This window comes from Cheilinus undulatus, linkage group 1, assembly GCF_018320785.1.
Source record: "Cheilinus undulatus linkage group 1, ASM1832078v1, whole genome shotgun sequence".
NCBI classification, from domain to species: Eukaryota; Metazoa; Chordata; class Actinopteri; order Labriformes; family Labridae; genus Cheilinus; species Cheilinus undulatus.
The window spans coordinates 19,662,578-19,683,526 of record NC_054865.1 but is presented as its reverse complement, the minus strand read 5'-3'; the positions used below and the strand labels follow the sequence as shown (position 1 = coordinate 19,683,526).

General features: G+C 39.4%; 1 protein-coding gene across 1 annotated transcript in view; it reads left to right on the top strand.

Annotated features, from left to right (window-relative positions):
- Window positions 1-20,949, top strand: part of LOC121514042 (carbohydrate sulfotransferase 8-like) — a 353,781-nt gene that overhangs the window by 254,047 nt on the left and 78,785 nt on the right. The window lies entirely within an intron of this gene.

Sequence of the window (20,949 nt, the reverse complement as noted above, 5' to 3'; positions counted from 1 at the left end):
TCTCCTCAACGATAACAGAATCTGCCATGTGAATATGGGAGATTCAGAGGTGTCTTGTGTCTGGTCACTAGTTCCAGGGCACACTGAGGATCATGGGTAAAGTCCAGGGTTGTTTATCTGCTCTGAAAGGTTTGAGCTCTTCAGCCTTCAGAGTGAGTCCCTCTTTCCCTGTAAACATGATGAAGCAAGATACCCTCATAATCTCCTCTGATTCCCATGCTCCGCTGCTCTGTGTATCACACACATTTCAGAGTGTTCATTTCCATTTGGATTGGAGGCCCCGTTCAGGGATTCTCTCCGTCATTTTAGCTAAATGCCTTCAGCTAAGGCAGGTGCAGCGTTTGTTTTCGCCTGAATAAACAGCTTCTGCCAAGTGCACCTGATACAGTTGGAAATGTGTCGGTGTAATTGGACCAGTACAACGTTTATGAAAGTGTTCTAAATGAAATGGAGACCAAATCAAAACAGGAAGCTTCATTTTTTTTCTCTCGTTCCAATCGAGTGACTGCTGCTCAGGAAATAAAGGGTCAGGTGAACCAAATAAAGGTCTGCGTCTGTGACGTGTAACTTCTGCTCTCTTTATGAAGCAGTACACTGTCATTCATACAAAGCTTTATGTAGGAGTTAAAAATAGGGGTGTTTAAGTAGGAAATTTCTCGCATTTTGTGCTCAAACTCTTGCCTGTCCACAGAATTGGCCTGGCAATGAAAAACCCAGCGAACAAGCCCTCACCAGCTGTGATTTATTGATGATGTCAGTGCATGTGTGATGGATCAGTAGCATTGGTGCTAGCATCCTGGCTAACAGCTACCTCATTTTGGAGCTTTTTGGTCTCTTTGTGTGCATTTTTGGCACTGTTATGTCCATTTTTACCTATTTTGTTGTTTTTAACCCTTTCTGCCATTTTAAACTAAATTTCCAATGTTTTGCTACTTTTTTTTTACTTCCAACTGACTTTTTAGCCACTTTATGCCCATAGGTGTCAATTCTTTTGACACTTGTGCTCCTTTCGCCCAGTTTTTCCCACTTGTTGTCAATTGTATGTAAGTTTTTGCTGCTTTCACTCATTTTGCTACTTTTGTACCACTTTTGGACAATGTTTAGTCAGTTTCAACCCTTTTTTGGTCATTTATACCACTTTTTTACCAGTTTTTCGCTTATCTCTTTTCTCTTGTCACAATTATGCAATTATTTTCCATTAAAGTTTTCCCAGATTTTTCTGATTTTAATTTTTTTGACATCCCAGTGTTTATGCACTTCATGGCCTAACTATTAAGTCTGACTTTAATGTGCTCATCCACATTGCTTACACTACTCTGTTTTTAGAAAAGGGATTTACATCCTGGAAAAAGTCTATATTGTTCTACAGCATAAATTAATAGAAATATTTTTTGTTACCTTGATAAATTGATTATTATTAAGGTAAAAAATAAAATACAGATATCACAGTTTAACTTCACTGTGGACCATGATTTTGTGACCTCCTCGTGGCCCTCCGTTTGGCTTGGCTCCAGAGAGCTCTCTCTTTTATCCCCCCTTATGGGCGCCCTTGTTCAAACATATTCAAAAACTCATGTGTAGTGTTATTTATTTGTCAGGGGTGCCAGTTTAACACAAAAGGCCCTGGTCTTTCACAGAGCTGAACCACAAACTTTAAAGAAGCGTTTCTCATCCCTCTTTCTCTCATCAGTAGTGCCTCTTTCTTCCGTTTGTATCTCTGTCCTGTCTGTTAACATAAATGGCTTGTGACCTTTGGATGGTGTTGATTCTCATCCACCATTAGCAGTAAAAAAAAAAATCTCATTAGAATGCAACAAGTAAAGCCGAACTTATAAAGCTGTGCCAGGAGGATTTACCCAACACACACAGTGCCTGCCAAGACTATGAAAGGGATGGTCTCTTTTAGCGTTTCAAAAAGCTCTCACTCAGCAAACACTGCAACAGTTTTGATTTTTTTTTTCTGTAATTATTAGAGCTGACAGAGCTTAAGAGAACACTTTCATGACATATGTTGTTTGTTGCCTCATTTCAGGCTAAGCCTTAAGAATTTATACATTATTTCATATATCAATCAGACGTCTTTTTTCCTCTTATTTTTCAAGTACTTGCTGCTGGCAGGTGGCTTTTGCGTACATTCACTTTTTCTTCAACCCCAAACAGCCTCCCAGCAGCAGACGGAGACGCCTTGGCCTGTACTTTGAGCAGCGGGAGCTGCATTAATTCAGTAAAAAGGGATAAAGGATACCTGCAAAGAGAGGAAAAAGAGAGGTATTTTTGAAGCAGGTGGCTTCTTACAGTGTGCATGCATCTGTAGCTTGTGGAGTGGAAACAAAAATAGAGTTGGAGGATGGAGAGAAGAAAAGAGCTCCTAAGGAGCAGAGTCATTGAGACTGTGTTTTTCAGCTCACATGGTCATTTCACCCACTGATTCATTCCATTTGAAACCTTAAAACTTTTTGTGTGTTTTATTTTCTCACTATAGTTCTGATGAAATTGGCCTTGTGCGGATCTCTGCTGTGAAAATTAGAGAGAATTTTGAAAGAACAATGGGCAACATTCACCAACTGTTCCTATGAAGGACTTTGCTCTCAAAACCCACTTAAGAAAATTCACATAATTCCGGTTTTCTCATTTGTGATTCGTGCTTGGCTACTGAAAACATCTAATAACTCTCCAGAGCACTCTTGTGCACATTTAAGAGCTGATGTGACAGGCTAAAATTGTTAATTTTGAAAAATTGGATGGCACTGTTTGATTTTAAATGCTCAATTTAGTACTTTTATTACACATATACTTGACTTAAATTTGGAATTGATGTTTTTGGTTTCATTTTTTAACATCACTTCATCAATCAGTCCTTCCATTATCTTCAACACTTATCCCATTCAGGGATGGAGGGGAGGCTGGAGCCACTCCTGTCTGTTATTGAGGGAAAGGCAGAGTCCACCAGTCAATCACAGGCCTGACATATTATAGAGAAAAATAATTATATAAAAGTCAGGAATGTGGATGAAGAAACTTTTTTTTTTTCATTTCATATGTTCAATTTTGTATCTCACAATTATGACTTCAACTTGTGATTTTAATGTTTTCATATCTTAACCTTTTCAATGAATAATTTTTCATTTTTATTTCATATTTTGACCTTTTGGATTCACAATTTTAAATTTTATCATATTTTGACCTTTTTAACTAATTATTTTGAATTTTATCTCATGTTTTGACATTCCAACTCTTAACGTTGACTTTTATTCCATATTTTTACCTTTAAGACTCAAAATGTCAAAATGTATCTCATATTTTCTATATTCTAAAACTAGTGATTTTAAATTTTATGTCATATTTTGACCTTTTAAACTTTTGATTCTGAACTTTATCTCATATATTGACCTTTAAAACTTGTGTTTTTAAAATGTATTTCATATTTTGACCTTTGAAACTTGTGATTTAAATTTTTTTCTGATATTTTGACCTTTTAAACTTTGATTTTTAACTTTATCTCATATTTTTGACCTTTTTAAGTCATGATTTCAACTTTCTATCTCCTGTTATTGACTTTAAAATGTCATTTAGACGTTTATATTTTCCTTTTTGTGTTTTGACCTTTTGAACTCATGAATTTGACTTTCTATCTCAGATTCTGAGCCTTTAAACTTTTTATCTTGACTTTTTAAATCTTAAAATCATATATCATCAGTGCTGTTTTCCCATAATTTAATACTGGTGTAAATGAGGTTGGCAGTTTATGGTAAATCATAACCGGGTTAATCAGGTTTGACGCTGCTGGTCTACACACTACATGTTTGTTTGTAGCATGTTAGTGCCCATAAAAAATCGAAATCACTGGGCAGCTGTTTGGAATGACACCCATGAAAATAAAAATGCTTTTTCTTCTCGGGGAAATATTTCAGGTTACTTCTTGGTGGAAACTTTGGCAGTCATTCTTGACAAGTAGAAATGAGTGCAGGAAACAGACAGAAAGTCATTTCAGTGGTTGATAGTAAAAAGAGCTTTTCTCTCAAGCTGAAGAGAGAGACCCTAAGACGATTGCATCAATCATATTTCTTTCAGCTCTCAGATTACTTTGATATATGCAGTGCAGCCAATCCTATTACCTGCAGACTCAAAGGACCATTGAGTGTCAGTGCTTTTCACCACTCAGCACTTTACACCCATGGAGAGAATTATGATTCTGCATGATATCGCCAAGGTCACGTTGTTGGTACAGTAGTCCTTGCCCTTTGGTTGGATGATTTAAATTTGGTCATGCTTGGCCTCCGGCCCGCTTTCAGCTCACCCTTGAGTGTGACTCTCCAGAGGAAACCTCCCCAAGCAGTGAGGAGTGCTAGTGGGCTGCCTGGGGATAGTATGCTTTTAGTGCAGAATAAATCAATATGAAAGAGAGGCTTAAAATTAGGAATGTCAGTGTTGTCCCATTTTGCCGAGCTCCATCCATGTGGCATTAGTTTAAGGTCAGAAACAGAAACTCTCTTGGAGAAGGTGTTTGCAGTCTGTGTAATTTCTAAAGATCGATAGAAGCCGTCAGTGACCCATAAAGCCCGAAGGTTGACTTGGCATCTATTTATAGCGGTGGTGTGTTTGCTCCATCCTGACACACGAGAAGCATTGATCCGTCAGTCGTACAACAAGTTCAGGCTTGTCACAGAAAAAAGGTGCCAGAGTTAGCGCGCTCATCAGGAAGATTGCAGCTCAAGCTTTAGCATTAGTGGTGCTGATGGTGGTGGCAGAAGTGTAAAAGTTAACAAGCGGAGTGTGGAAATGAGGTCAGCAGCGTTTCCACCTCGAACACTTTCAAGAGTTTGTTTATGAGTCACAGCTGTGAGTTAATGCAAAGTGAATAGAGGTTTCACAGTGTTGGGAAATATCCCAAACTGTAATATTAAACTCACACGGTGCCGGAGAGCAAGTAATCAATTACAAGCTAAATAAATTGGATGGCAGGGAAAGGAAGGGACGGACAGCTGATGACATATTTATCAAGGCACAATCACCACAGAGGAATTTTGCAGCTCTGCGCTCACTGAGTGACAGATGGAGAGTGCTGCCTCTTTAACAGCTTCCCTGGGAGACAAGCTGCAAGGAAATAGGACTGTGAGCAATTTAGGGAGGAGGCTTGTGTTTGGAAGCTGGAAAGGCATATAAAGAATTCATTTTTTACCTGAAATAATAAAATGGAGAAGGCTGAATTATGCATCTAATCCCAACACGTGCATCTGTAACTAAGTCTGCGCAGAGGATTGTGGAATAAAGCTCACAAATCTGAGACAGTGAGCACTAAAGCACACGTACACAGAGTAATTCAGTTTATATAAAAGTCCAAAGTGACTTTTCTCGGCCTGCAGCTTAGTCCTCTCTGTTACACTTGGATATCAGCTTCATAACAGGCCAAACAATGCCTCTCCTCAGGCGATGATTCCTCACTGAGCTGCGATATCCAAGGAGAGGGAGTCCACTGTGAGACACGTTTGTTTTCTGGCCCACAGTGCACGCTTCATATGAGTCACACAAATGTTTATTTAAAGAGATTAATTCCTCTTACAGTGTATTATTCATCAAGCTTTTGAGGGCATCCTAGCTTATAATATAGCTTGTCATTCTCTCCAACTGACTGAAGCACGGCTAAATTGTCCTGCATAATTCAGCCGCCTGGTAAATAAAACAGCAGACGAAGCTAGCGTTACCCAGGATGGAAGAGACTGAAAGGCCTCTTCGGTCTCCAGGTGAGGAGAGTGTGCTCTTCTTTCAGAGGCAGGGATGCAAGAGAGAAATGCACATTATTTAAGCTCGGAAACACTGGGACTCGGTCCAACACCGGATGCTACCGTAGGAGACTGAGGAGGGAGGGAGGAGCAGAGGACGAGCAGTTGGCAGCACATAGCTGAGCCTGGAGTGTGAAACAAACAGTACCAGTGAACAGAAGGCAAGACCTCAGAGGAGAGGAAGGCTCCGAGGGCCGGACAGCACAGCAGCAGTGCAAACAAAACCTGTGGGGGTGTACTGAAGACCTGGGACGCAGATCATAGAATGTGCTCTGAAATTATCTGAAAATCTATTTTGTTATTATATCAAGAACAAAATCCTTTATATACATGTCTAAATGACTAATACCTAATTATAGCACCTTGCAGCAGACATTAGAAATACTCACATGTCCATCAGCCACAGTGACAGCATCCATCTGACAGAGAAACCCACGGGACCTCCTGCTGAGCTAAACCTCCCTCACGCTGTGCTTCACTGAGCTTTTCCTAAGGACTCCTAGAGCCGAACCTGCCTGTGAGAGTCTGGAATAACAGCATCCAGGTCATCCAACTCTAAAATAAGAAATATTCAATCCTAAAAAATCATTGCTGTGATGAAGGGTTGATGTCTGACAATGCTTTGAATTTAAGAGTTATTATTCAGTGAGGCTGAAACCTCGTAGTTTAAATCCTCCATCAAAGTTTAGTGTCCCTATTTGCTCTATTTATTACATGCTGATGTTATTGTTGTTGATTATTAATAAAGCTCAGGCTTAGTTCATGCAGGACACGGTAGTCATACCCCCATCCATGATCAGCTGATGGCCAGCTGATCCCAGTTATTGCCTCCCAGCTCCCACAGCCAATCACAGCTCTTTCTCCTGACTTGGCATTAATGTGGATGCACCATGCTGCTGCAGCTGCTGCTGGCAAAACTTAGTCTCCTCCACCCCAGCCTCCTCCTTTATAGCATAAATCTTGTCGCACCATCATATACAGATTCATGCTACAATGTATTTATTGCCTTTAAACTACTTTTATTGTATTCAGTACACATTGTCATTAATGTATCCATCCATATGGGGGTTTCTGATATATGCTCCCCGGAAAGTCAAAGCATGCTGCTTGACTGACCCAGGTTGGTTGGGTTGGATCCAGGGAGCATCTTTTAAGCAGATTCTTCTCTGATAAGTAAAACTGTACATCCATTTTGCAATAAAATGTTAAAATGTATGACAATAGTGTTACAGACTGAATAACTGGTTATTATTACACATATAATTCATTCATTTATCCATCCCATCTAAAGCCAAGCATTGGCTTGAGTAAAAATGCAATGGAAAACAGACCCCTCACAGTGCATGCAATGACTCTCTTATGAAATAATAAAGAAATGTTCTCATTCTATGCTCCCTGCTAAGGTTCAAAACTAAAAATGAATAAGTCCATCTATCCATTTCTACACCCTCTAATCCACTAGGGCTTGCAGCTCAGCTGTCATTGTACAAGATGTGTGGTAGCCTGGACTGGTCATCAGTCGGTCATAGGGTTGATATATGGAGTCAAACAATAATGTGACCACACTCCCACCTACAGTCAATGTAGAGAAACCACTTTACCTAACAAGTATGTCTTCAGACTGTGAGAAAAAGCCAGATTGTTGTTTAAAATCATGTGATCCTGAATTTCTGATGGGGTCAAGAAGTCAAGGACAGCTGTTAGGAATTAAAAGGAACTAAGGAAGATTGGTAATATAAAGCTCTAAATGGACCTGTACACTACATTTATCATTAGAAAATGTCTACATACATTGACTAAACAATCCCTACACTTTACAAAAAAAGTGTTTTTTGCCACAGTTTAACTAATTTACCTGGTGTGGTGGTGATGAGTATCACCAATTACTCAGTCCTTCAGACCGAGCGTCAAGTGTTGTCTAGCCAGCCTAAAGGAAACAAGAGTCAAGTACTGAGCTAAGGGGCTAGCTGAGCTCTGTCAACCTATAAAGAACTGTTTATTTTGTCTGAAACATGCTTTCAATTGAAAGTGTGATGTTGTATCAACTGAATAACCCTTGTGGGGTAAGAGATCAAGTGATGATGTGCCGTTCATGAACAAGCTTTTGCTACAAAACGGCTCTTTAAAGACCCGGTAAAGTGAAAATGAATCGGTATTTAGGTTTGTTGAATGATATGTCACTGTGTTATGAACCCCCAGGTCAAATTTCAGTCAAATAAAACATCTTTAAGTTTATAAAATTAAGCTTCAAAATCATGAAAAATGAGGCAGTAAAATCTGCTCCAGGACGGTGTGGGTGTGTTGGTTAAAGGAGCTGAAACCACACCCACTCAGGAGAAATACAATCCTCTCAAATTAAAAAAAAAAAAAAAAAATGCAACATTCTGAATGGAGGAAAGTACTCATGCTATTAGCCAGCAGAGGCAAAGTCTGTTTTCTGGCTCAAACCTCTGTTATGATACTTTAAATGATCCATAGACCACTGTGGCTGATAGATTTGGCAAATTAACCTCACAATAAACAAAAAAAAAAGCATTTAACTGACTGTTAACTTTCAATAAAGGCAGTGACAGAGGCTGGCGAAATCCCAAGCCCACATATTTGCCCCGCCCAAATTAAACCCAAGCAGAAAAGAGGTGAAAATTTTTTTAACAGTCTAAATCAAAAATCCAGTCACACGTAGATCTCAGTGTTTTCACGTTCACAACAACCATACTCTAACATATCTAGTGTGTTAAGACACACATGTTGGAATTCACTTTACAGGGTCTTTAATGTTTAATGTGTGAGTGCCAGTTTCCTTTCCTCCTCCTTTCCTTTGTTGTTATTTAATCCACATTTAAAAAGCCAAAATGGTACCAAATGAAGAGCTGTTTGTTCTACTGAGCTAAGCTGATCTGCATCTCTTACAAGAACAGACTTCTCATCACAACGAGTGAGACTTGAAGTTCAGACATCAGCTGAGGAAGCATAGGTGAGATCAGAGTTCAGTGTGTTAATCCATGGAAAAACTGGAGTGAACCCAACTGAACCACTTTGCTGAAATGGACCATACAGGAGCATTGTGTGACACTGGTTTTAGACAGAAGCTTTCTTAAACCCTTCCTGCTGACGTTTCCCTGAATGTTATTATGTTCACACTTTAAAATGCTTGGCACAGTGGTAAAAAGATCCTAACATGGCCTTTTTGGTAGCCCTTCTCTATGTAGAAATCACTACCCCTCTCTCTGCTGCTGCATCACATCTTCTGCAAAGAAGCTATACCAGCAGAGAGCCCACACATGCATTCCATGCTTGAAACTGTTTTTCATTCACTCCTCTATGTATTCAATCTTTAAGTCATTGTAAATTTGACTGCAGCATATTAAAAAGCTGCAGCAAAATCAGGAATTTTAGGCTACAATGATCCTAAACAGGAGCCCTACATATCCATGAGGGACTGATGGTTATTAATGCAGAACAGTATCAGTTCAGTCTTTATTTCTGGAGATCCAGATCATTGCATCACTCTCTTGCTTTCCTTTCTCCACCGCCCCATAGAGAAAAACAAGTTTCAGACCGTAGTGCTATCTCAGTATTACAGAAGTTGTACCAGACAGTGGAGATTGTGAAGCACATGTGCATAATAACTCCAGCAGGGCCATGGGGAGAGTCAATGAACTGTCTGCTGCAGCGGGTTTCTTTTCTCTACAACAACTTAAAATAAATTTTTAACCAACCAGAAATGTCTGTCCCTGTGTACGCTCAAAGCATTGCAAAAATATCTGGAATTAATTGAGTATAAAAAAGAGCAATTTAAATGGTAAATTTTTCATGCGTTAATCCATTTTACCACTACACTGTTTAAAGTGAAGATTAAAGTGAGATTTTTTGTGCTGTACTTAATCTTCAAGGAAGGCTGGAAAATGCAAGTGTTTGATGGTAACAGGGCATGGGTACGACCTTAAGAGGTCATGGACGTCCTACTAGAGTTGAGATAATGACGAGTCACTGCAGCATTATGGTGCATTTCCTGTAAAACAGACAGAGGGGTAAGATTTGATAACCTGACAGGTCTGTCCTGAGGAAATCACAAAGTGAGAGATATTTGAGACCATTTTCTGTAGTTAGTTTTGATGTTGTAAAAGTGTAGTCATCTCAGTATTACCTTGATAAGTTAATTTCTCTAGATCTTGAGAAAAAGACTTAAATTCAGCTGTTTACAGGAAAACAAACTTTGATATCCCAAGATAACAGGATGGAGAAATCAACTTATTGAATGGAGTAAATAATTGTACCAATGCATGCCTGCTTGACACTTCAGCAGGAAGCTACATCAACAGGTCAAAATGACATTAGCCTCAATTATAGAGGTAATTATGATAATTATAAATGGGATAACAATTAATCAGTATTAAAGTATTGTTAAGTGGTTTGTTTTATGCAAACACTTGATCACAACTCTGTTGTTTCTCTGTCCTGTACATGCTAAGGATCAACAGATATTAACTCACTCTTGTGCTGACCAGTGATTAGCTCAGCAGATAGTTTAACTCAGACGGTCAGTTACAGCTTGTAACAGAAAAGATAGGGCACAGAAAATTCAGAAGTATCAGCAGGCAGGCAGAATACCACATTGAAAAGGTTATACGAGAACAAAAGGTAACTCCTCAGGCTTAGAATAAAATACAAGGAGGTGTGGAGGGACGAAAAAGGTGAGTCGAGGTAATGCCAGAGTATTCAGAGCACATGAAGAGAGGTTGGCACAGCAATGATAAGAGGTTAAACATGATCATCATGACAATAAGAATGACATGAGAGTGATTTTCTCTATTTTTCATAGTATTCAGGTGAAGAACTTGACAGCTGTGGTGCTCTTATACATTCAGTATTATTCCTGTCTTACATGTGGCAATATTAAACTGGTATGGTTTCAAAATATATATAATATACATACATATACATTTTGTGTGTTAGATAAAGCATCATAGTGTATGTTAAAGAATAGGCAGGCCTTTTTGGCTCCAGTGGGACTTAATCCCCAACCCTCTGGGTTGAAGTTCCCTTGTTGATGTTTGCCCTCACTACCAAGATACAAGCTGTGTCTAATGACTAGAAGCGGTTGATTTTAGCATCAATAAGTTCTGTGGGTTGACATTACAGTTTGCTGGATGTTCAGTTTGTCTCATTCAGATTCTGAAAGCAAACTGTGTCTGTATGAGTATCTGAGGGGCTGTAGAAAATGGCCATGTTTGACACTGCAGGGGCAGGCCTGACCACAGAAATGTCTGGGCCCCTGACACAGCCTCCAGAGTTGTGATTAATTGATGATGCAAATGCATTTTTGTTGGATCAGTAGCATTGGTGTTAGCATCCCGGCTAACAGTTTCTCCTTAGCCAGGATCTTTTTCTTTTCTTGTTTTTTAGAATACCATTTTTGGGGCAATTTTTTTTTCCTTTATGTGCTAAGACCAGGAATAAATTCCACGACCAGTGCATCGAGGGCTTTAGCCTGTGCTCATGAGTGTCTGCTCTACCCAGTAAGCTATGCTAGTGCCTATTAGGCCTATTTTTGCAACATTTTTCAGCCTCTTTTAAGCCATTATTGCCACTTTAAACTAATTTTTGCCTCTCTGTAACTACTTTTCATCACTTTTTCCCACAATTTTAGCTACTTTCCGCTTGTTTCTTTTTGCAATTATTTCATTATTTTCCCCTAAAAGTTGTTTCTGTTCCTTCTGTATTATTCTCTGAGGTATGTCATTACATCCTAATGTTTTAGTCAATGTGGCCATCCACATTGTTAACATGAGCAAAGAATAAAAAAAGGTTATTCTGTTTAAAGCAAATGGGTTTGCATTTTGAAAAAGGCTATATTATACTCCAGCACAAAAGAACTAAATCTTTTTTTTCTTTCTTTTTTTTAAGTGTTTATTTTTTTTATTTTATTATTATTATTTTTTTTTATCCTTGGGCCTCTTCATGCCTCCATCCGACAGAGGAAGGACAGTGGACAGACTCGGAAACAGGGAAGAGAGTGAGGAGAGACACCCGGCAAAGGGCCACAGGTCGGACCCGAACCTGCGCCACCCGCACGCACGGGCAGCGCCCCAAACCACTCGACCACCTGCGCTCTCTTTAAGAGTGTTTATTATTCAGGTTAAATATAAAAGATGGTTATCACGGACTGACTATACCATGGTTTTCCTGCCCCCCCGTTTGGCTGGGCCCCAAAGCTCTTCCATTTATCCCCCCTTATGGGCAGCCCTGGGGAGTGGCATTGAGAAGGGGCTGAGCAGGAACAGGGCAAAACTAACATCACAGTGTTAGTTTTTGTGGAACTTAAAGCAAACATTTACATAGACTAAAGTACCTTAGAGCTGTGACATGAGGTAATTTAGCATCTAGACATGAAATAATGAAGGTTACCTGGCTTTTTCCTTTACTTTATGTCCAAAAGTCATTAACAGGAAAAGGTTAGTATTTATAGATATAAGAAAAAATGTCCTTAAAAGGTGTGTGTAATATATATGCATGATCTCATGAGATCATGTTTCTCCCTTAATACCACTTCAGTGCCTTAGTGCTCTCTATGCCCTTTTATGTTATCCCAAGTAATTAGTCATTGGTTGTTTCCCCCTGACATCTAGTGGCATTTCTCCCGCCAGCACCTGCAGGCTGGTGTGAATTCAAACCAAATGTTTCTCTCAGAGCTCCGGCATGAATTTTACTGAGCCTCCACAGCACACCTTTAGAAAATGGTTTCACAGTGCTGAAAGAAAGTTGAAATCCAAGCTATATTTATGGATTTCTGAGACACATTTTTTCTGCCCTTGAATACCAAATGAAATCACGCCTTCTTCCCATCCTAAATTACAAACAAAACTCCTGAAACCTCCAAACTCTAAGAAAAGAAAATGTATTTATTTAATAAGGCAGACACAGACAGGTAAATTGTGTGAATAAGACTACTTTTAATTCTGTATTACAAAAATGTTGTCTTGCCCTATACCGGCACTCATCCCTGAAGCACAAAAATGCAGCCGCCACCATCTCGCTCTGCAGAGTGTCTACAGGGATTCACAAGCTGCCAACACTACTTTTTAATAGCTTTTCACCCTCATGGGACCTAATCATACATTTAAAGAAAACTGTGGTGTACTTTTAAATAAATAAACCTTGTGAAGAGCGGGTTTGATTGAGAAGTCTTGTCAATTAAAAATAACAAATATCCAGAGGAGATGGGTAGCGTCATTCACAGGTTCTGCTCATTAGGCTGGTTGATGACTCTAAATTGTGCCTGCTTGTTTGTCTCTATATGTCATCCTTGTGACTGACTGACCGGTGACCAGTCCAGGGTGTACCCTGACTCTCGCCCAGTGATGGCTGAAGATTGGCTCGAGCCTCTCACACCCTGAATAAGATTAGTGATATTAATAATAAAGGATGGAAACCCCAACAAACAAACTGTGTCCGAGACTGTGGTGACTTCTAATCCAGATTTTATGGTACTTGTTTCATCCTCCTCATTCCTTACAAAATTAAGCTCTCAATCTGTCTCTGCTGTCTCCTATCAGATATATCACTGCTTTACATAACCCCCACTAGCCTGTAATTGTTTGTGTATTATCAATATTTGTAGCATGTGTCCTTGGTCATTAAATGATGTGTATCACAAGCTCTGCCAGGGAATTTATGAGCTAAGGGAATGACTCTGTCCACAGCTTGCTCTGATTTGTTACTAAGCATTAAAAGAGATGACTGCCAAATTAAAAGCTTTGATGCATATGTAGATGCCAATAACGATACGGAGGCCTGTGCCAGTTAAGGGAATTTTGTCCTTGCATTGATATAAGATATTTGTTGTCTGTTGTGTAAGGAGTTTTCTTGGAATTCGTGGAAAAATGTTTAAGACTTTTTAAGCAAAAGTCTGAGGCTCTTCTGATTGATACACTGTACATACAAGGTTGGTTATTTAGTGATTTAAAGGAGTATTCAAAGACAAGAAAGCTATGAAAGCAGGATTATTATGAAGCTGTGGGCATGAGTTGACTTGGTATTGAGAGGTTCTTTTACTCTTACTGTGTGTGTTTTTTTTTTTTTTGTTGTTTTGTTTTGTTTTTGTTTGTCACAATGTGCACTGTGTGCATGAACTTTTCAAAAACTAAGACTTAGTTTTAGGGGCAGCTGTACTAAAGAAGAGCACAAAGCAAATGGCAAAGTTAAAAGCATCAGATCCACAGAGCACACGCAAAGAGGGAAGCCATGCTAGCTGCACACAAAATGCACGCAAACTGCTTAGCCAAGCAGGCTGAACCCTGCCCCATTTACATGTATGGAGAATGAGATGCAAAGCTTCATTACACATAGCACCTAATCCACAAAGACCAGCACTATCTGCTATAGGCACTAAAAGTGATCAAATTTAACACCAAATAAAACCAGGTGTTAAATCAGTGCTCTTTCACTCTCTCCACCTCTTTCTTCTCCTCTCTTCTCTTACGTCAGCTGTTCCTGTGGAGCCAAAGATAAACTTTTTGCCAACATCAATGGATCATTGAATCAGTAGTTTCCAGGCCAGCCCCACATTAGAATAAAGCACATTTTAAAAGATGAAATACATTATTAGCAAATATAAAACTCAGACGAACAGGAGATGATAGGCAGAGGTTTCTCTAGTACTTAAATTCTCTATTATTCTTTTGACAGTGAGAGAGTGAGCGCATATAGATGATGGAGGGATTATCATTACACACATTAACTAGGTAAAAATATAAATAACATTAGTCCAGACATAATTCACCTGTAAAAGAGTGTAAAGAACACTGTAGTGTCTGATAACAGACTGGTGCGGTCTCATATAAACAGATGTGATGTATACAATGGTCAATAATATCAGTCTAGAATAGCTGTCAAATAAATGTCTCTATTTCTCTTGTCATTGTGATTGACCACTTCTGAGTAAAAGAGAGGTGTGAGGTTTATATTCTGTTAAAGACTGTGCTGCTTTTAACTCTTGTGGTAAAAAGTTAATATTAATTGATAAAATACTGATTTACACATCAGAAAGTTTCACACCACACAGAATGTCTTCTCTCAGCTCTAACTGACCAGTGGCTGATTAACAAATATATTAGTTGTCTGATAATAATATGTTGTTTGTGATTTAGTGACAACAGCAGAAATACAAATGAGCGGACACTGTTTTCGCTTTTTTTCCAGTTTCTGTCTCTGCCCATGTTAAGTGCTTCTCTAGTTATCCAACTACTCAAAGCACCTTTGTTTTTTTACACTGCAGGTGACACCTGCCCATTCACACCCATGCACTAACACATGCATTCACTTCTATGGACACTTAGCCATCAGTATTAACTAATCCCATTCATACATACCCATTGACACAGTTGAGTGTCTTGCTTAAGGACACACCATGTGACATGTGATTGCAGGAGCTGGGGATCGAGCCGACAACCTTCCGATTGTGAGACGACCGGCAGTCGCCCCATGCCATATTCATCAAGTGGTTCTTTCATGTGCCGGCCAGTGTGCCTTTTGCTGCATGTCTCTGCATGAATGAGTTCTTGATCTGAAAATCGTACTGTTCTTTTTTCATTCACTCTGTCATTGTTGTGTTGTGATCTTAACACACAATCACTGCTGTGCAATAAGTGCTAAATGTGTGCAAGTGGGCTTCAATGGCATTAATTTGTGGGCATATTAGCACCTGATCAGAGCAAATTCTTTAGTGGAATTTGCAAAAGAGGAGCTATTAGCGGTTGTAAATCTCACGCTTAAGTCAATGCTATTAGCGCGGCGCACAAAATCTCAGTGAATCTACCCCTTAGTCTTTGAAAGTGTCTTACAGCAGGCCTATTCAATTAGATGCCCGGGGGCCACATGTTCGTCGACAGCTAAAATGTTCGTCGACAGCCTTTTCTTCCATGACGAAAACTAGACTAACAAAAATAGATCTGTGATGACTAAAACTGACAAAAAATAAGGTTATTTTTTGTCAAGGTGACTAAAACTAGACTAAAATGTAATTTAGTTTTCATCTGACATTCAAAATCCATGATATTTCTCCACTGTGGGTAAATCTGTCAAAAAACAATGCAGCTGAAGCTATCCTGCCTCTCAGCGGTAGAAAGCAGGGACCTCAGGTTTGGCAGAGTGCATAGAACACACTACCATGACTTGGTACCAGATTAAGGCAAGAAAATAAATGCTTGGACTAAAAATAAAGACTAAAATGTGAGGGCTTTTCATTGACTTAAACTAGACTAAAACTAAAAATGATAGAAATGACTAAAATGTGACTAAAACTGTGACTAAAAGACATTTCATTTTAAATACTAAAACTAAGACTTAAATTAAAAATAGCTGCTAAATTAAAAATGATCTCTGATCCCCATAGTATTTCAGATCAACAGAAGAAGCCCCAAAGTACAGAGTATAAAACATGTCCTTTTCAACTGTAGCTAAAACTGTGCAAATTTAGTTTTTGTGCAGTTTATTACTTAGAAGTGACCACAATAATTTTTTTTACAGAATTTCATTTTATGTTTTTTTTTATTCAATTTTAAAAAAAAAAAACATTTCTACTGCCTCAGGTTATGTTAAAATACAGCTCTTTTGTTGTGTTTTTATGCACTTCTTGAAGTGCTTTTGTCAGGTTGCTGAATTTAAAAGGGAGACTGTGAATAAAAAGAGCATATTTTTCATCAAATTTATCCTTATTGGTTCCAAATTTGACATTACCAGCTACTTTCTGGGCCCCGAACATGTCCGGCCCAGCTACTTTTCTTAATTTTAAAACTTGGCCCAGTTGAATTTGTAATTGAATAGCCCTGTCTTACAGTCTTGATAGAACACTGTAGTTAAAGAGTTTTTCACTATTAAGATACAGTAGACTGTGCTTTTCCCTCAGTTAACATATTGTTTTCTTTCTGTCCTCTTTTGGTTTGCAGTTTTGCAAATGCTTTAACAGCCACAGATGGAACATATGATTCCTCAAAGAGAGAGGGAGGTGGATATATTCTGCCATCATGATTAGTTGTCTATCAAGCAGTAAATATTACATGTTACAGAGATATAACCAAAAAAAGATAGACTTCAAAAAAAGTAATGATTGTTTCCAGTAAGCCAAACAATCATTTCCAATTTTTTTTCAGTCCTGCAGATTTCATAAATGATTCAGAGTTGTCCTCACAGGACACTTTCAGGATGTGTAACCAAATTTATGTGAGGCAGAAGTATCCATATCCTTATTCCTGCCTGCAAACAGCTTCTCCTGCTGGCTGGAGTGAGCACACGCCTTTATTTCATTAGCAGCTGTGATCTGTGAGCCTCCCCAGTATAATACAGGCTCAGACTCAGTTCCCCAGGAGAATCCAGAGTGGCTGTGCCTAAAGTCAGGAAATGAATCACCATCTCTCACTCTAATCCCCACCAACCACCTTCACATGAGAGAAATGAGAGACAGTCGCCCTCTTGTCTTCATGTGGGAATGTGCATGTTCCCACCATTGTCTGGAGCATTCCTCATTGTAAATATGCAGCAAACAGCGGATTAGGGTTTGTCAGCGTCCCACAGACGCCACCCCAACAAACCATCCCGGGTCTCCAGAGACAGTCACTCACCATTACCCAGCCTAATCACTGAGCATGCTGCTGTCTCCCATTAATGGACTGACAGCGTTGTGCAGCATCTGTGATGAGAGTTGAGTGGCACACGACCTGCTTTACTAAGCACCTTATTGGTTCATCAGAGCGGAGAGCGGGTTAGTGTTCTGCTCTGTGATCTAATGAGATATCCAGCCTCGTAGTGGCCAAGAGAGGAAACAAGAAGCTAATGATGCTGAGATGAGCTCGACTGGGGAGAGGAAGCACACAGGATATGTCCAGTTTGACAGTAGTTGGTGTTAACCCTTTTTTATCCATCCTGTTCTCTTTGCCGATGATTAAACTGAGCCCTTTTCTGGTACAGTAACATATCAGAATGAGATTCTTTTCAGCCATTAGTGAGGATATAAAAAGGCAGCAGGAAAGTGCACAAAATACAAACTTGTCTCACCCAGATGGTCACTTATAGATTCATGTGAGTCATAATTACTTCAGTTTTTGGTCAACCCTTATGGGAAAAGTGAATGTAACTAAAAATCAGTATTCTTTCTCTAGTTTTAGCTAAATTTAACACATTTGGTGCATCTAGTAGATTGAACACATTTAATGTTAGCCATGGACTGAGGAAAAGAGAGAGAGCCTGTGAAAGACATTAAAATTTCCTGCCACTGTGTGGCGCCAGTGCAGCCCTGGCTTGTTGCAGGTGGGTTTACCTGAGGAGGAAAATGACCCCAACCCTGCTCGCACAAAGTAAGACAAATTGCCGAAACCTGAGTAAGAGTATAGCTCTTAGCTTTTGAAAACTTTAGATTAGTTGAAATTCCCCTCATTGCCCCAAATGCTTTATTTGCAAAGTCTGGCTCAGACTACACCATTGTCAGACTATGAAGCAAAATCTTGTCTCATTTTGGATGACAGCCTGGTCACACTACAACTGTGATCCTGACCGCCCATCATACACTGACATCACCACTGCTCTGTGACTGTGTGAAGGTTCACAGGTTGACAGGGAGGCGGGTCAAAGAGTGTCAATCATAGCTACAACAAAAGTACTATTTGCGATGCTAGATGGCTTTTGCTCAGAATGGAAGAAAACAAGAAACCAGAACTAACTGAAAATATGGACTTGTCCTGATGTAGCAAGAGGAGGACAATATGGACTGGCTATCCTTCAGGGAGAACTTGAGGTATGAATGTGATAGCACAGCAAGAAAATTAGCTCAGTTAACCTCACTAATACACTGTATGTACACATAAATGACTGTTGGTAGAAAAGGAGGGGAAACTGCCCTCCTGTTGGAGGATACCTGTGGTGATGTCAGGTCAGGGTGTCAAACTAGACAAAGCTGTGTTGAATCGTGGTCATGGGACGTCTTGGATGCATCATTGACTATGTCAAACTACAAGAGCGTTTCTCACTCCCAACGCTAACATTGGGGCCAATGTTTGACGAACTATTACATTGCAATCGGGCCAAAATCCGTCTGAATCTATGCAGTCTGAGCCTCAGATTGCACCTATACCGCATGCTTTTGAGTGCAGTTAGAGCGAGGACAGTGGTGATATATATGAAAAGGTTTCTATTGCTTGTACAGTTTCAGTATGGATATCTATTTAACTTTCCTCTAAATAATTTTGGCTTCATAAGAGGTGAAATCTGACATTGCATAAAACTGGTGTTTTTTCTTTTATTGAAATTCTAGTTTACTTATTGCTTATATCAACTTTTATGTGATTACTAACAATTAACTGGTTAACTGTTTTGCAAATTAAGACACTTGTGAAAGGATTCAAAAAGCAAAATTATAATTTGTGGTTATCTGTGGCCATCTCTTTGCAAGAGTGAAAGTCAAGAATCAACAGACTTTTTTTAACAGAGTGAAAGACTGTCAGAAATAAGAACTTTATCATCCTGTGTCTGCGTATCTGCATGGAGATCAGTCTAAGAAATGGCTGCATTACACTGCGGGTGAAGGAGGAGGGAAGGCTGAGCTTGGTTTTAGTTTGAGAGACTGGTGCTAAAGTGCAGCATGAATATACCTCCCTAAGTCATATTTTATAAGTCTGATTGTGAAAAATAACTAAATATCTATTGCATCTCTGCTGCAGAGGCTTGGAGACCAACAGTGGTACTAATGGAGATCATGCAGAGAGAGCTCAGTCTCCTCTTAGGATCCATGCTGTTGAAGTAACCCTGACCCCAGCATGTAATTCCTCCTAGATCCAACTGACTCAGTCCACATTCAATAGCATGCATAGTTCTTCCGACGATGCATACATCGAACAAGGAACTATTTGCAGTCAGCACTATTCTCACTGAAAGCACTGATGTGTTTAAACCAGTCCCTGCTTGTTAATAATAGAATTGTACTCTCCAAAACATCTTCCTAAAAACCTCTTAATAAGGCACCCTGCGGCTATGTGCACTGTGTTGCAGGAAAAGGAGCGTGTCAAGATGTTTTTTCTGTCTCCCTCTGCGCTCAGAAATCCATAGTTAGAGTGAAAAATTGGCTGTAGAAACTAGTTTGTTGCTGACAGACTATAAGAGGGACACAGCTTCTCCTTTTACGATGCATATGAAGGTAACTTGCAGGGAAAAGTCATATGGCTTTGAGTGGTAAACTTCACCTCCATGAAATGTCTGCAGGTAACTCTAAATGCTGTTCATATCTGAATAGAAACCATCCACTGTGGAATGTCATAAATGTATTTTTATATTCAGTTGCTACCAAGGTTTCTCTTTTTATGTGACAGCCTCAACAAAGAGTAACCCAGTGCCACTCACTCTTGGTTATCTAACCAGGAAACTACAATGTGCTGTCGGCCATTGTGAAGATTTTTTTAATTCAAAGCAGCTCAAGTGAAAGTCTGACACGACTCCATTGAAATGATCTGCTTTGTGAGAATTAGAGACAAAGCTGAAATAGAACTTTCACAACTTGAGTTAAAAACAGAAAGCAAAGCATCTCACACAAGGCCACAAAAATCCGCACGACCTTGATCAGTCTGCAGGACGCATCACCAAAACTGAGAGTAAAAATAGATGTCTGTTCTTTTCTTCATCCGCCCTTCACATTGAGACGGTTTCTGACACGTGTTACGATTGACAGCTGGCTTTGTGAGTCTGTCTGCTGTTGTCATGTCAGGAATAACTCAGCTTTACGGGAAATACAATCCTCTCTATATCCTGCAGAGCACGTTTCCAAATGCACGGGTAAAAATAAAAGAATCCTGCACAGATTTTGTTTATTTTGCTCTATTCTGGGTGTTATCCGCCAGTCTGTGAGTGTACAGTATGTGTGTGCTTAAAGGAGAAAGTCACCTCAAACACTCATGCACCCCGGGGGCCCAGCCGTGGATCATTCTAGACAATAAAAGGTGAGAGCAGTGAGATGGATGACAGAATGAGACCAGAGAAAACCTGTGAAAAGCTTCTGCAGCTGTTCAGCCAAAAAAAGATGTGCACTCCCTGATTCCAAAATAGATGGGACTCTGTATAAAATTATTAATACAAACAGAATGCAGTGATCTACATTTGATTAAATGCAGCACAAACAAAAGAAATTATA